This window comes from Sinocyclocheilus grahami, unplaced genomic scaffold (assembly GCF_001515645.1).
Source record: "Sinocyclocheilus grahami isolate Dianchi unplaced genomic scaffold, SAMN03320097.WGS_v1.1 scaffold1775.1, whole genome shotgun sequence".
NCBI classification, from domain to species: Eukaryota; Metazoa; Chordata; class Actinopteri; order Cypriniformes; family Cyprinidae; genus Sinocyclocheilus; species Sinocyclocheilus grahami.
The window spans coordinates 53,046-65,425 of NW_015506954.1; the positions used below are offsets into that span (position 1 = coordinate 53,046).

Consider the following 12,380-nt stretch of genomic DNA (forward strand, 5'->3'; position numbering starts at 1 on the left):
TAATAATCTCTAAAGATGTTTACACTGTGAAATGAATATCTTACTTACATTCGTACATCTTCACTTTGAATTATCTGGCTAATTCATCAGAAACAACAATCAACCAGCGCGCGCGGTGATGAAACGGCGTGTTTCAGCGTTGACTCATCTGAACGCCTCTGATTGGTCCTTGCGTTCATAAGCTCAACATAATCGTGTGTGATTGGTTATAATGCGCAGCGCTTTAAAAACGTGTGTCAGCCAGCGAACACAGATTTGAATTTAGCAGCTGGTGATGTTTTTCTTATATATATATTTGAAAATTGTCCGGAATATCGTTCCATAGGGTTGTCTCTGCGTTGTGTAAAACTCTATTGGTGAAACTCTAAACTCGGCTGGCACGAATCTAAATGACCCTACTGGAACTAGTTCATTATCTGGGTGGAGTGTGCAGGTAGAGTGCAATTAAAGGGACTATACATGAAAATGAGTGTAGCAAGTGGAAACACCTTTTTGACCCTGTTACACTCCCCCCTGCTGATTTCCACTTGCTTCCGGAAACACATACACACACAAAAATTAGTACTAGAACAATGACAAGAGTGAAAACACTGACCACAATATAACATCAGGTACATAACCTCAAGAACCATATACAGTAATAGGAAGAGAGAAGGAAAAAAAAATTGTATAAAGTGTTCAAAACTTTATGAAATTGTCAGTTCAATTCAGTGTAGACACTATTCCCCACAGGAATTAAAGTAGAAAAAGGGTGGCCAATCCCCTAGACACTCTTAGACAAACATGCCCATTACATGTTAGCAAAACAATGACAATTCCTACATTTGGACACACAAGTTACTCAGTAGAGAGACTTCACTTCCGTTTTTAAATCAATACCCAAAACACACCACTATAAACAATTACATTATAATTTGCATTAACCAATAGAGCAAAATGTATACCATAGAGAAAAAAAGAAATAAAAATATGAGATACCATATAAAACTCAAGCAACATAAATCATGTTTATCCCAGAACTTTTTGCTGGTTCATTATCTCAATCAATCTCGTAACTGGTTTAAACAGTCTACCAGCTCTGGATCTCACACGACTTAGTGAACGTTTAGCAGGAAAGTTATCAACACTTATATTAGACACTGAATTAGCTTCTAAAAGGCGACCACCATTAGGCATCGCAGCACTCAAGGAAACAGGAGCAAATAATTCAACTTGCTCTGCAATGGATTCAGGTACACTCCTGTCCATACCCTCAACATCATCATAACCCTCAGTTCTCAGCTGGGTTATATCAGAGCTGTCAATCACATCATACTCCAATTCATTAGACTGAGCCGTATCCAAGGCTTGTATAGTCTCAAGAACATCTGTAGCTTCCTCCACATCATCCATGTCTGCATCATTTGTGCCATCAGAAGGTAGCTGTGCTACCCACTCTTGTGTCCTGTAATTAGAAGTATCTTCTGACACATCAGCAACCACAGAATCAACACTCTCAGAGTCACTCAGTTGGTTTTCGGTCGTATCACCTACCAAGTCGTCATCAGGAAGTGGAAGAAAGTTTACTGGCATTATTAGGTTACGATGTACGGTCTTCACAATACCAGTACGACTGTGCTGAATTCTGTAGGTATGACTGTCTGCATTAAATCCAACAACAATGTACACTGTATCCTCCTAAATGTCAGCAAGCTTCCGTTTCCAACATACTCCCTTGTTGGCAAGCAAAACTCGATCACCAACATCAATTGGTCCTCCCTTGACTCTCCTATTGTACAAGTCAGCATGTCTCTTAAGCTGTTTCGTAGCAGATGCCTGTGCGATGCGCATTGCCTCCCTCATATCTCTCCGAAGAGCCTGGATGTAATTGTCATAGTTCACAACATCCGGACTGTCCAGAACAGTTTCAAATATAAGGTCAATGGGCAGCCGCGGAATCCTCCCAAACATCAACAGGAAAGGCGCATACCCCGTGGTTTCGTGGATGGTGCAATTATAAGCAAAAGTTAGAGTTTTGAGTACTTGCGGCCATTTGTTCTTGGTCTTTGCCAGTAGAGCACGTATCATATTGCCCTGCGTCCTGTTCATCCTCTCACATGCTCCGTTACCCATCGGATGATAGGGCGTTGTTCTCGACTTTTGGACTCCAGCGACATTCAACAGCTCAGCGATCAGGGCACTCTCAAAGTTGGCTCCTCTATCAGAATGGATACACCCTGGGAAGCCATAAACACAAAAGTAGTTATGCCACAGCTGATGCGCCACTGCTTTGGCAGACTGATTTGGACACAAGAAAGCATTAGCCATTTTTGTGAAGTGATCTGGTACAACAAGAACATCCAGGGACCGGTTGGCAGAGTCCTTCGCTGACCAAAAGTCTATGCAGACGAGTTCAAGGGGCTCTGTCGTAATTATGTTCTCCAACGGGGCACGACCCTCCGGTTCTGGTGTCTTGCTGATCACACATCGACGACAGCACTTCACGTGCTCTTTCACATTCTTCTCCAGGCCATACCAAAAGAACCTTTGCCGAGCAAGATACAGGGTCCGCTGCTGACCTTGATGTCCTGCTTGGTCATGAACACCTTTCAACACTATGGTTTTCACTGCATCAGGCACGACATACAGGTTGGTTTTCCTTTTGGTGACATTATTCTTTGAAACCCTGTACAACACACCATTCTTCATAAGTAGTTTTCCCCAGTGTTTCATAAGTTTCAATACAGCTGTTGGCTCATTCATTCGCTCCCTCCTATTTGGTCTCCGTCCTCTTTCGACAAAGCAAATCACCCTGCTCAAGATATTATCTTCCTGTTGTTCCTTAATTAGATGTTTATGGGACAGCACATCAAAGTCTGGTGATTCCGATGGCATTATTGCTTGCGGAAGGTGAGGCAGCAAGAAGGCATGTGACTTGATGTTTTCATCACTATGCCTACAAGAGTGCAGAACAGATTCCACTTCCTGCTTTGACATTGTGCCAGGTAAGGAGACTTTAACTGTATGGCAGGCAACGGCCACTCCTCCAGTATCAGGAGTACTGTCGAAGGGGTGAGTAGACCAGCGAAAGACATCTTGGATATGGTCTGTTTTTACAGCTTCAGCCTCTGCCAGCAATTTATCATAAGGAACTCTCGTCAGACGATGGAGTACACTAGGGTGCACAAAGGGCTCTCGGCTCAGGGCATCAGCAACTAAATTTTTTGGACCAGGAATGTACTTAATATCAAACTGGTATGGTGCTAGTTTAACAACCCATCTGTTCGCATGCATCCAATTTAGCTTTGGACAGAATATACCTTAATGGATTGTTGTCTGTCCAGACAGTAAATTTCTGACCCCTGAGCCAATGATGAAATTTGTCACAGATAGCCCATTTCATGGCGAAAAACTCCAATCTGTGCGCAGGGTATCGTGACTGAGCATAGGTAAGTGACTTGCTTGCGAAAGCGACCGGCCTAGCTACCGTTCCACCAGCAGGAAGCTGGGACAATACTGCCCCGAGTCCATTACTTGACGCATCCACTGAAAGCAAGAATGGCTCTTCAAAATTTGGATGGGACAACACGACTTTTTCAAGCAAGGCTTTCTTCAGTTGTACAAACGCTTGCCTACGCTCCTCAGTCCAATCTGAAGACGTCAACTCTCTCTGATACATTAGATGCTTCCGTTTTCCACGTGCAGCCTTTGTTCCAGTTGTAAGATTGAACAATGGTTTGGCAATAGCCGAACACTCTTCAATGAACTGCTGGTAAAACACTACCATACCCAGAAAAGATCATAATTTCTGCCGGCAGGGGACATTAGTACCTTCAACCATAAGATCATCTTCATTGACCGAAGCTATGGTGTGGACTTTTTCAGGATCGGTAGCAATACCGTCCGCACTGATGAAGTGACCTAAAAATTTTACAGAACTCTGCAAGAGATGACATTTCTTCGGAGCAAGCTTGCAGAGGGTTAAACACAATTTCCAGACACTCTAACGCAAGCTCTTCGGTGGGTGCAAATACCAGGACGTCATCCAGATAACATAATAGACTGTTGAAATTCTGATCCCCGAATATAGTCAACATCATCCGCATGAAAGTGGCCAGACTGTTACACAGCCCCTGCGGTAAACGATTATATTCGTATAACCCAAAAGGTGATGTAAACGCTGTGTATTTCCGGTCATCTTCATGAACTTCTACATTATAGTAGCCAGATGTGAGGTCCATAGTTGAAAAATAAGCATTTCCACCCAACGCAGCAAGAGCGTCCGCTTGATGGGGAAGAGGATGCGCGTCTTTGAATGTGCGAGCATTAATCCAACGAAAGTCTGTGCATATTCTCAAATCTCCTGACTTCTTCCAGACTAGGACAAGAGGTAATGCAAACTCGCTACTAGATTTCCGTATGATCTCACGTTCTTCCATCTCATTCAAAGCTTGCCGAAATTTGTCATATTGATTTGGAGCAAGGCGTCGATACGGCAACCGAAAGGGTTTGTCGTCACTCAGGCGAATGCGATGAACAAAGCCTGTTGCTTTTCCACAGTCCAACTTGTGTCTGGAAAAGATAGAATGGTACTGAGAGATAAGCTGAACAAGTTTTGCTTTGCAGTCTGCTGACACATCGCAAGACTCCACATCCAAGTCAGCTAAGCCCAAGTCACGTAAGACTGCCGTGCCATCAGCAGAGTCATTCGGTCCAGAAATGACAGGTAAGCTTAGAGCATCTGATACACTCATCTCATCCTGTCTGTCAGTTAAAACATCAGCTGTTCTCTGAACTTTTTGTTCTAGATCAAATGAGCAACCATCAGGAAATTCAGAGCTGTCAAAATCCTGCAAGGCCATGCAAGGAAAAGCATCAGCAAGCGTAGAATTTCTTTTCAAAGTCACTGCTTTCTCAGAAGGATTTATCACTTTGAGCGGGACCCATCCATCCTTACGTATCAAAGCTACCGTTTTTCCAACCAGCACTGACCTTGGCCTTGATTTTACTCTACTGGGCTCTAAAATGACAGCACTGCCAGCTGAGATTTCTTGCGTGCTTTGCAATCTGCCCCAAACTAAGTTTTCAGTCATGGGCTCGAGTGACACTGCCTTTTTGATTTTTACTGTTCCCACTAAATCAGGGACAGTACCATTTCTCCACTTCTCCACATTGGCTAGCAGGTCAAGTAACTTGTTTTGTTCAGTGTTATCATACTCACAATCAGACACACGTATTAGTAACTCTGCAGAGCTTCTTAACTGATGAATCAAATGTTTCAAAAGGTTACTACCAAGAATTAGATCATCACTCTGGCCATCGACTACCAAAGTCGGAACAGTGACGTGACAGCCGTACACGTCCATGTCCAGCTCACACACTCCTAAAGGGTTTGTTCTGGTGCCTCCACATCCGACTAAAACAACATCTGTTGGGGCAAATGAAAGGTTTGACAGCACACCAGTACTTTTACTGTTCCCACTAAATCAAGGACAGTACCATTTCTCCACTTCTCCACATTGGCTAGCAGGTCAAGTAACTTGTTTTGTTCAGTGTTATCGTACTCACAGTCAGACACATGTATTAGTAACTCTGCAGAGCTTCTTAACTGATGAATCAAATGTTTCAAAAGGTTACTACCAAGAATTAGATCATCACTCTGGCCATCGACTACCAAAGTCAGAACAGTGACGTGACAGCCGTACACGTCCATGTCCAGCTCACACACTCCTAAAGGGTTTGTTCTGGTGCCTCCACATCCGACTAAAACAACATCTGTTGGGGCAAATGAAAGGTTTGACAGCACACCAGTACTCAGCAGTTGTGGTAAGATCTTGGAGCTCATGGTGCAAGCCATGGACCCACTGTCGAGCATTGCTTTTGCCTCAACTTTTCCACCAATAATCACTGAAGTGTAGAAAAGATCCTCATATGCCTCAAGTTTTTGTGTATTTTGCAAGACAACTGTACATTCGGAACTATACTCTTCACATACACTTATATATACAGATTCCAGATCACAATCCAACAATGATGGGGGATCATCATTTGGCCTTACACTCCCAGATTTGACAGGTAAGCTTAGAGCATCTGACACACTCATCTCATCCTGTCTGTCAGTTAAAACATCAGCTGTTCTCTGAACTTTTTGTTCTAGATCAAATGAGCAACCATCAGGAAATTCAGAGCTGTCAAAATCCTGCAAGGCCATGCAAGGAAAAGCATCAGCAAGCGTAGAATTTCTTTTTAAAGTCACTGCTTTCTCAGAAGGATTTATCACTTTGAGTGGGACCCATCCACCCTTACATATCAAAGCTACTGTTTTTCCAACCAGCACTGACCTTGGCCTTGATTTTACTCTACTGGGCTCCAAAATGACAGCACTGCCAGCTGAGATTTCTTGAGTGCTTTGCAGTCTGCCCCAAACTAAGTTTTCAGTCATGGGCTTGAGTGACACTGCCTTTTTGATTTTTACTGTTCCCACTAAATCAGGGACAGTACCATTTCTCCACTTCTCCACATTGGCTAGCAGGTCAAGTAACTTGTTTTGTTCAGTGTTATCATACTCACAATCAGACACACGTATTAGTAACTCTGCAGAGCTTCTTAACTGATGAATCAAATGTTTCAAGAGGTTACTACCAAGAATTAGATCATCACTATGGCCATCGACTACCAAAGTCGGAACAGTGACGTGACAGCCGTACACGTCCATGTCCAGCTCACACACTCCTAAAGGGTTTGTTCTGGTGCCTCCACATCCGACTAAAACAACATCTGTTGGGGCAAATGAAAGGTTTGACAGCACACCAGTACTCAGCAGTTGTGGTAAGATCTTGGAGCTCATGGTGCAAGCCATGGACCCACTGTCGAGCATTGCTTTTGCCTCAACTTTTCCACCAATAATCACTGAAGTGTAGAAAAGATCCTCATATGCCTCAAGTTTTTGTGTATTTTGCAAGACAACTGTACATTCGGAAATATACTCTTCACATACACATATATACAGATTCCAGATCACAATCCAACAATGATGGGGGATCATCATTTGGCCTTACACTCCCCCCCTCCACATGCAGGCCTATTCGTTTTCCGTACGTGGAAGAGCATCCAACTCGGGCATCCTAACGGCAGCTGTGCAGGCTTTGGCTTTAGGACACTCTACACGTGAATGTCCTGCTTTGTAACAAAGAAAACACAGATGATTTGCTCTGCAGTGAAAATGGGTGGTGTGGCTAATATCTCCACACACCTCACATGGTAGAGTAGGCTTCCCTCTGCTTCTCTGTGACTTAAATGCACGATGCTCTGTACCAGCCTGATTTCTTGATTGCCCTTGGTCCAAGACACGTTCCAACATCGCTAAGATTCGTTCCATGGGTTCAACAGGCTCTTTAGTTGGAGTTTAGTATAGAACAGACTCAGGTGTAACAGTTGACTCAACCTTTGTTTCAGTAGGCTGAACAGCAACTTCCTGTTTCAGAAGAGTAACAGCTGGGGGCACTCTAGACACAGAGCTACATCGTTTCTCTCTACCATACTCTTCCAAACGTGCATGTACATCAGCTGCTGTCCACTGCTCCAACGATCTGCACTTAAAAATTAGTGAAAGCTCAAGATCTGGACAATGTCTGATAAACATTACAGTGAGCTCATGGGACAGATCATCAGTCTTCTTATTTTGTCTCTTTAAGCAGTCCAGCCGAGTCGTCCAGTCCAGATTTGACAGGTAAGCTTAGAGCATCTGACACACTCATCTCATCCTGTCTGTCAGTTAAAACATCAGCTGTTCTCTGAACTTTTTGTTCTAGATCAAATGAGCAACCATCAGGAAATTCAGAGCTGTCAAAATCCTGCAAGGCCATGCAAGGAAAAGGAATTTCTTTTTAAAGTCACTGCTTTCTCAGAAGGATTTATCACTTTGAGCGGGACCCATCCATCCTTACGTATCAAAGCTACTGTTTTTCCAACCAGCACTGACCTTGGCCTTGATTTTACTCTACTGGGCTCCAAAATGACAGCACTGCCAGCTGAGATTTCTTGAGTGCTTTGCAGTCTGCCCCAAACTAAGTTTTCAGTCATGGGCTTGAGTGACACTGCCTTTTTGATTTTTACTGTTCCCACTAAATCAAGGACAGTACCATTTCTCCACTTCTCCACATTGGCTAGCAGGTCAAGTAACTTGTTTTGTTCAGTGTTATCATACTCACAATCAGACACACGTATTAGTAACTCTGCAGAGCTTCTTAACTGATGAATCAAATGTTTCAAAAGGTTACTACCAAGAATTAGATCATCACTCTGGCCATCGACTACCAAAGTCGGAACAGTGACGTGACAGCCGTACACGTCCATGTCCAGCTCACACACTCCTAAAGGGTTTGTTCTGGTGCCTCCACATCCGACTAAAACAACATCTGTTGGGGCAAATGAAAGGTTTGACAGCACACCAGTACTCAGCAGTTGTGGTAAGATCTTGGAGCTCATGGTGCAAGCCATTGACCCACTGTCGAGCATTGATTTTGCCTCAACTTTTCCACCAATAATCACTGAAGTGTAGAAAAGATCCTCATATGCCTCAAGTTTTTGTGTATTTTGCAAGACAACTGTACATTCGGAAATATACTCTTCACATACACATATATACAGATTCCAGATCACAATCCAACAATGATGGGGGATCATCATTTGGCCTTACACTCACCCCCTCCACATGCAGGCCTATTCGTTTTCCGTACGTGGAAGAGCATCCAACTCGGGCATCCTAACGGCAGCTGTGCAGGCTTTGGCTTTAGGACACTCTACACGTGAATGTCCTGCTTTGTAACAAAGAAAACACAGATGATTTGCTCTGCAGTGAAAATGGGTGGTGGGGCTAATATCTCCACACACCTCACATGGTAGAGTAGGCTTCCCTCTGCTTCTCTGTGACTTAAACGCACGATGCTCTGTACCAGCCTGATTTCTTGATTGCCCTTGGTCCAAGACACGTTCCAACATCGCTAAGATTTGTTCCATGGGTTCAACAGGCTCTTTAGTTGGAGTTTGGTATAGAACATACTCAGGTGTAACAGTTGACTGAACCTTTGTTTCAGTAGGCTGAACAGCAACTTCCTGTTTCAGAAGAGTAACGGCTGGGGGCACTCTAGACACAGAGCTATATCGTTTCTCTCTACCATACTCTTCCAATCGTGCATGTACATCAGCTGCTGTCCACTGCTCCAACGATCTGCACTTAAAAATGAGTGAAAGCTCAAGATCTGGACAATGTCTGATAAACATTACAGTGAGCTCATGGGACAGATCATCAGTCTTCTTATTTTGTCTCTTTAAGCAGTCCTCGGCCATGTCTATGGCTCTATTTAGCCACAGCCAATAATCAAAGGGGTCCTCACCAGTGCATGGGAGTGTGCTATAAAAATCAGCTAATGGCATGCTAGAAAAAGCTGTGTCACTGAAGTGTTGTTTCAGCAAATCAAAAATAGGACTTGGACTTTTGGACAAATCAATAGAGGGGTTACTGCGCAAGCCCACCCTCACAACTTCCCGTGCCCGCCCCATAAGTCTACTCATGACTTCATTAGCTTGTTCTTCGACTGGCATCCCTATTTTGCGCAAATATGACAGCACTATGGCTTCCCACTCATGTATTGTGTATGGATCAGCCCGATCACCCCTAAAACAAACAGGTTCTTTGATTTCAGATTTTAGAACTCTGTTCAAGACAGATGAGTCCGCATTACTTGAACTACACATTTTAGACTCTAAACAGGAAGCAATGCTCTCCCCCATAGAGCGTCCCATTCGTTCTACCATTCCCATGATTAATTCCATCGACTCATCCCCCCTCAGACTTGGTTGTTTCAGTCCTCCTTCACTAAACTGAGGTGGTCGAGGACTTGAATAATCATTTACATCTTGAACAGCCTCTAAGGCAGACATTGGAGTCGATGTGACAGGAGTATAATCAAGTCTGCCTCTCCCAACTGATGGCATAGGAGAAAACATGAAGAGACCTCTACCTCTACCAAAACTGTTCTCTAACTCCATATTTTATATTGACAATACCAATGTTGAACAAAAAAAGATTATCCAAATGAAAAAATATATACACTCCTTTTATTGATAAGAAACTCAGGAGGAAAAAAATAAAAAATAAAAACAAAAAAATCTTCAGTTCTCAAAATGTTCTCAGTCCAAAGTTCTGTAAAACTGTATTAGTTCAGATTTCAGTCTTCTCCACAATAATACTTATCAATAACCCTTAAAAAAAAGGGGTTTTTTTCACAAAAAAAAATTACTTCAAAGTTCAATCTTCAATGGCTATTGTTGTAAAATAAGTCAATAATGCTTTCAAATGGATACCACAATACCAGAACTTTGCTCCTCTCTCAACGGTGAAACGTGTTCCTTTACTCCTCCTTGTGGACAAAAGCGGTATTGCGCCAAACAGCTCCGACGCAAAAACTCTCTCGTCACCCACAGCACGAACTCCTCTGGAAATCTCTGATAGGTAAAAAATAAAAATAAAAAAAAATCTCCGATCAGTCATTTCAGCACGCTGCTTCCAGAGTCACGGTCATGGCACCATTGTAACGGGGGTTGTCTCTGCGTTGTGTTGTGTAAAACTCAGGATGGATACCAATTCGCGCTTGAAGACAGACTTTTTATTCTGTTGACAACATATTAAACAGCAGTGATCAGATTCGCAAATCACCCTTGTGCATGGTGGCAGCCAGTCACCCTCTCGGCTGGCGCAAATCTAAATTACTAACATTTATATAAACAGTTATACAACAACACAATTGAGAAATATGTACCTGTTGACAACATATTAAACAGCGGTGATCAGATTCGCAAATCACCCTCGTGCATGCTCTATAATAAGGTGAACAAACTTGATGTTACCATACAATATACTTTTATCACGGAGCACTCACTCACCGCAGCCAGTCACCCTCTCGGCTGGCGCGAATCTAAATGACCCTACCGGAACTAGTTCATTATCTGGGTGGAGTGTGCAGGTAGAGTGCAATTAAAGGGACCATACATGAAAATGAGTGTAGCAAGTGGAAACACCTTTTTGACCCTGTTACACATGGTCTGTCTGTCTGGATTATGATTGGCTGGCAGGTATGCAGTAAAACAGTTCAATGCACAGGGAGATTCAAATCAGTTTAATCACCGTTCTATATTAATGCACTGCTTTAATTGATGCACTCTAACCAACACGCATCATATGAGGCGCCGGACTGGACAAAAGTGAAGTGAATGTGCGAGAGAGAGCGAGTGAGTTATTCTGTGAGAAGTTCTGTGGTGTAAAACGCAACGCTATTATCCTGCAATTTCCACGATGTTTAAGGGAAATTTAATATTACATTGTATAATTTTGTTGCACTACATTAGATGTCAGTGCAACGATGTACAAAGATATTTCCCCGACCTAAACGCTTGTGTGACATTTTATGAAGAAACTATGCTATCAAGAAATTTTAAGAGCATGGAGCATTGTAATAGGCTATTGGAGGAACATTCTCGTATTCTGTCTAGGATGTTGGACCATTTGAGACACTCTCAGGTAGCCTAATTATTAGTTGTAGACATGACTAACTTAATCATGAAAAAATTATAGTATCAGTTTAACGTATTCTCTTTGCATATAGGATAATCAAATTACGTCCATGCTATCGGAGTAACATGACAGCCTCTCAGAAATGTTATTGCAATTGGAAATAATCCTCCACCCCCAATTCACACCAGCAATTCGAATATCTGTGTGTAGGACTGGAGGGCGACCAAGGTGAGTATGTTCATTTTTATGTTTTTTAATATTTATTTGAGAAAGATTTATCTACAAGTTCATACTCCAATACCATTAAATTATGCCAATTTATTCATGGGTAAATTTGAACAGGATCATATCTATAATAACAATCCGTCTTATTGATATATTAAGGTTTGGATGCCATATATTGATGATTGTTTGATGACAAGGTCAGGTTCTGAATGAGAATTAGCCTTGATCTATTTGTGTCATTCATTAATTCGAAAATATATCAATCAATTAAATTCACACTGGAAAAGAGCCGTGATTCGATCATTTATTTGGATGTGAAAGTAACTAAGATTGAAAAGTCATTACATACAACAGTATTTCGAAAACCAACTGATAAAAATACGATATTGGCTATTGGTAATTATCATCCAGTTCCTCTAAAACGAAGTTTACCTTATAGTCAATTATGTAGATTAAAACGTAATTGTAGACTACTACATGTGAATTTATGTATAGGAATTTTGTTGCTTTAACTAATTTTAATGAAGTAATTTGAGCAAGCAGCTAAAAAATAAATAAAAATTCAGTGCAGAATTACAATGTAATGAAAATTAATTCTAAAGTG

At 42.1% G+C, this 12,380-nt stretch overlaps 1 long non-coding RNA gene across 1 annotated transcript; it reads right to left on the reverse strand.

Annotated features, from left to right (window-relative positions):
* Nucleotides 1-10,799: 10,799 nt before the first annotated feature.
* LOC107572569 (uncharacterized) lies at nt 10,800-11,071 on the reverse strand. The gene is made up of 2 exons (XR_001607369.1): nt 10,924-11,071; nt 10,800-10,857 (listed from the first exon to the last, which is right to left on the reverse strand). It is a non-coding gene; the product is annotated as an uncharacterized lncRNA (long non-coding RNA).
* Nucleotides 11,072-12,380: the final 1,309 nt, after the last annotated feature.